This window comes from Salvelinus sp. IW2-2015, linkage group LG20 (genome assembly GCF_002910315.2).
Source record: "Salvelinus sp. IW2-2015 linkage group LG20, ASM291031v2, whole genome shotgun sequence".
In the NCBI taxonomy this organism is placed as follows: Eukaryota; Metazoa; Chordata; class Actinopteri; order Salmoniformes; family Salmonidae; genus Salvelinus; species Salvelinus sp. IW2-2015.
Window position 1 is genome coordinate 79,709,485 of NC_036860.1, and position 4,679 is coordinate 79,714,163.

The 4,679-nt window shown below is 44.4% G+C and overlaps 1 long non-coding RNA gene across 1 annotated transcript in view; it reads left to right on the forward strand.

Annotated features, from left to right (window-relative positions):
- Positions 1-2,825: 2,825 nt before the first annotated feature.
- LOC139029527 (uncharacterized) overlaps positions 2,826-4,679 on the forward strand; it is a 42,525-nt gene continuing 40,671 nt past the window's right edge. The window contains exon 1 of the long non-coding RNA XR_011481862.1: positions 2,826-2,941. This is a non-coding gene — a long non-coding RNA (uncharacterized lncRNA). The remainder of the gene's footprint in view (positions 2,942-4,679) is intronic.

Here is a 4,679-nt window from a genome sequence, read left to right on the forward strand (position 1 = left end):
WSTCTCTCRRCTACCCTTATTCCTGCTGTGCACACACATTTGGTGTAGATATATATTATCATTARATTCCCTAATAGCTACCTCCCTATTACAGCCTAGACATTATAGGCTAGTCTACAGTCAATRATCCAAACAGTTCTCAAACATGACCATTTCTGATTCTTCACATACTGTAGGACTCCATTCTTTGACCTRGATCATCATRCACAAAAGCCACATTTAGTAACCTCTCCATGATGAAATGGCACATCATCATCCAGGATGGCATATCAATACATTTGATGCACTGTTGTGATGGAGGTTATTYTGTAGCGAAAGGGAAATCAGAAATCATACGATGGCTTCCAATCGGCTCTATAGAGCCCGCCTACGTGTGGGCGTGTGAAGGCCAAACCTTCCTAATCACCATAATGATTAAAACGGGAGCCCAGCTGGCATTGAATATTAATACTAAACCAGGAACCGACAACACTGGGTCCAACAGGCAGAGCAGCATCAGCAGTCCATCCATACATCTCTGAATGAAGAGGAAGACAGACCAATCAAATGAAAGAAGGGCCTTTTGAAAATCAAATTAAACTTAATTAACTCACCTTTAGATGCTCCCTGTTTTTCATTGAGCCATACATTCAATCTCCCCGCTCTTATACATGTGACCCTTTACACCGGACCGCGACCCTTTTCTGAACCCGCTGCTCGCCAAATCCAGTGCTAATTTTCACTTCTGTTGTCGTTTAATGTCTTCCATTTATATATTTTTTATTCATAGAAATGTTTTTATCTGCTTCAGGTATACATCCGCATCACATTCCCTACTACTTTAATTAMCCTACATGAGCCGAGTGGGAAGGAGGAGGATGYGAATAAGTGGGTTAAGGGTGGAGGGCCAAGTGGTAGATCCAGCTCTGCCAAGCATTCCAAACATTCCCAGCGTTCCTATGTTATTGGGCTGATTAGGAGCTGAGTGGGGTGGAGACCGAGTGGAGGGGCTATGGGCTGCAGTCAGTCAATCTGCTACAGGTCTCTGGGCCTCTCATTAGTCTCTGATTGATCACCCACTGCAGCCGCACCACTCTATTAACTGCACAATATAATTACAACAGCACAAAAAATAATCATCATTCTAACACAAACACACACACACACCCCCGGCGACACCTGGAACCCAGAGATTTCCTTCTTGAGAGAGTGAGAAGGAAAAAAGAAAGAAATGAAATGAAAGTATTTGAATAGAAGACCATGAGAGAATGAAAACAATGCAGAAATCTGTCACGGTTTGAGCTGTACACACTTTCTCTCCCCTCAAAACTTCTGTTGGAGGTGTGCTCTGTTGGAGGTGTGTTCTGTTGGAGGTGTGTTCTGTTGGAGGTGTGTTCTGTTGGAGGTGTGTTTTGTTGGAGGTGTGTTCTGTTGGAGGTGTGTTCTGTTGGAGGTGTGTTCTGTTAGAGGTTGTTCGTGTTGGAGGTGTGCTTCTGATTTGGAGGGTTGTGTTGCTTGATTTGAGGTGGTTCTGTTGAGGTGCTGTTAGGTGTTGTTCTGGGAGAGTGTGCTGTTGGTGTCTCGTTAAGGTGTGTTCTGTTAGAGGTGATGTTCTGTTGGAGGTGGTGTTCTGTTGGAGATGGTGTTCTGTTGGACGGTGTGTTGCTGTATCGGAGGAGGTGTTCTGTTGGATGGTCGTGTTCTGTTGGAGATGTGTTCTGTGGGAGGTTGTTTCTGTGGAGATGTTGTTCTGTTGGAGGTGTTTTCCGTTGCGAGGTGGTGTTCTGTTGAGAGGTGTTTCTGTTGGAGGTGTGTTCTGGTTGGAGGTGGTTCTGTTGGAGGTGTGTGCTGTTGGAGGTGTGTTCTGTTGGAGGTCGTTCTGTTTAGAGGTGTTTCTGAGGGTGTGTCTGTGGAGGTGGGTTCTGTTGGAGGTGTTTCTGTTGGAGTGGGTTTCTGTTGGAGGTGTGTTCTGTTGGAGGTGGGTGTTTGTTGGGAGGTGTGTTCTGTTGGAGGTGTGTTCTGTTGGAAGGTGGTGTTCTGTTAGATGATGTGTTCTGTTTGGAGTGTGTTCTGTTGGAGGTGTGTTCTGTTGGAGGTGTGTTCTGTTGGAGGTGTGTTCTGTTAGAGGTGTGTTCTGGTTGGAGGTTTGTTTCTGTTGAGGTGTTCTGTTGGAGTGTGTTCTGTTGGAGGTGGGTTCTGTTGGAGGTGTGTTCTGTTGGAGGTGGGTTCTGTGGAGGTGTGTTCTGTTGGAGTTGTGTTCTGTTGAGCGTGTGTTCTGTTAGAGAGTGTGTTCTGTTGGAGGTGTTTCTGTTGGAGGTGTGTTCTGTTGGAGTGTTGTATTGCTTTTACATCTGGATGTTGTTTCGATCGAGAGCTCGGCTGGTGCATTATTGTCAAGTTCATTTTAGTTCATTGAATCGTGCTTCTTTATTTCATTAAAATTCAATTGTGAAAGTATCCTTTTGGGGAACCCAGTGCATTTGGAAGAGAGTACCAATTATTTGCTCATTAGAAGAATAAATCGAAATCAATTAGGTATTATAGTTTATATAAAGGCTTGGAGAGAAACCACTTCAAATCCAGACATAAATATACACTGAGTCTATAAAACTATAGGAAACTTTCCTAATTATTGAGTTGCACCCCCCTTTGCCCTCAGAACAGGCTCAATTCGTCAGGGCATTGCGACTCTACAAGGTGTTGAAAGTGTTCCATAGTAATGCTGGCCCATGTTGACTCCAATGCTTCCCACAATTGTGTCAAGTTGGCAGGATGTCCTTTGGGCGGTGGACCGTTCCTGATACACACGGGAAACTGTTGCATGTGAAAAACCCAATAGTGTTGCAGTTCTTGACACACTCAAACTGGTGCGCCTGGCACCTACTACCATATCCTGTTCAAAAACACTTCAATCTTTTGTCTGGCCCATTCACCCTCTGAATGGCACACATACACAATCCATGTCTCAATTGTCTCTAGGCTTAAAAATCTTTCTTTAACCTGTCTCCACCCCTTCATCTACACTGATTGAATTTGATTTAACAGGTGACATCAATAAGGGATCATAGCTTTCACATGGGTTGACCTGGTCAGCGTATGTTAAGGAAAAAGCAGGTGTTCATAATGTTTTGTCCCCTCAGTGGAACTTATAAAACCTTTTTTTATGGAATGGAATAAAATCATTAAAGTGGGAAATTATTACAATAAAATTATGTGTGCTAGTATCTATAAGGGATTTTTAATTAATTTCCTCATACCTCTTGTGGTTTTTCCCCCTGATTTGCAATTCATAAGTGAYAACTTTAGAAAAGGTGACAGCGATCTATTATTAATGATTGGCCCGTACAGTTTCAATATATCACCTCAGCCCCTAACACACCACAAATTACTAATTCATAAGCCATAAATAAGCAATACAAATGAACTGTGTATGCTTGCATTTCTACATACTAATTWCCTCATAAAGCCAGATCCTAATTCATTTTATTGCCATCCATATGTCTCTAGTTAGTTACCAACAAGAAACGAGTGTAGCTATGCTTTAGCATCACCTTGATAGTACTGTCTGTACCGTACAGTAGGTGACTAAAACATCACTAACAAGCCGCTAGCTACCACAGCCATGATAAGATAAACAGAGACAGAACCGGAGGGTCTAATCAACACAGATCTTAAATGAACTGCATTTTAATTAGGCAGCAGACCCTAACTGCCACATTGCATCAGCTCCTTGTGGTAAGCCTACTGATGGTAAACCTTCAGGCTACTGATGGTAAACCTTCAGCCTACTGATGGTAAACCTTCAGGCTACTGATGGTAAACCTTCAGGCTACTGATGGTAAACCTTCAGGCTACTGATGGTAAACCTTCAGCCTACTGATGGTAAACCTTCAGCCTACTGATGGTAAACCTTCAGCCTACTGATGGTAAACCTTCAGGCTACTGATGGTAAACCTTCAGGCTGCTGATGCACTACAGAGCTACAGGAAGTCGAGCGTGTGAGAGCAACATATGAAGGTAGTTAAAGAGGTCAGCAGTATTAGCTGGATTCTTTGAGACCATGCAGGCCACCAGCTGTGAGGAGAGTCTCTCTGTGGTTGGGTGGGGTGAAGGTGGGGCGGTGGGGCAACCTGAGGTAAGGTGCTGGAGTTGGGAGAGAGATTGGAAGGGGTACAAGGTTATATACTGAATGTGTGTGTGGATCCTGGGAGGAGAAAGGAGTTGAGGGTGGGTCTGAACTCTGAAGGAGCTAACAGAGCAACCTCTGCGCTGTTGGGGTCAGGATACGAGTATGCAGGGGTTTCAACCTCTATCCAGGCCCCAGCTCCCCGGGTGCAGATCTAGGGGCTATCAGATATGGAATGGAATAAGAGATCAGAGATGGGCCAATGGATACAACCCTAACACCCTAACACTCCTATCAGGCCTCCTCCACAGTCCAGAGGACCAGCTCCATCCCTGGCTGAGTCTGAGCCTCATTGGTGGGCTAGCTCGGCTCACTCACACTAATTAAAGGTTAAGCCGGTTCCCCCTCCATCCAGCAGGAGCAGCGAGAGGACAAGGAATGCATAATTAAAAAAGCCACTGTAATTACTACGTTTCAGCACGCAATCATATGGAGAAGGTGATAGGGAGGAATATGGAGAAAGATGGAGAGAGAGAGAGAAAGAAGGACAGAGAGAAGAGAGAGAGAGAGAGAG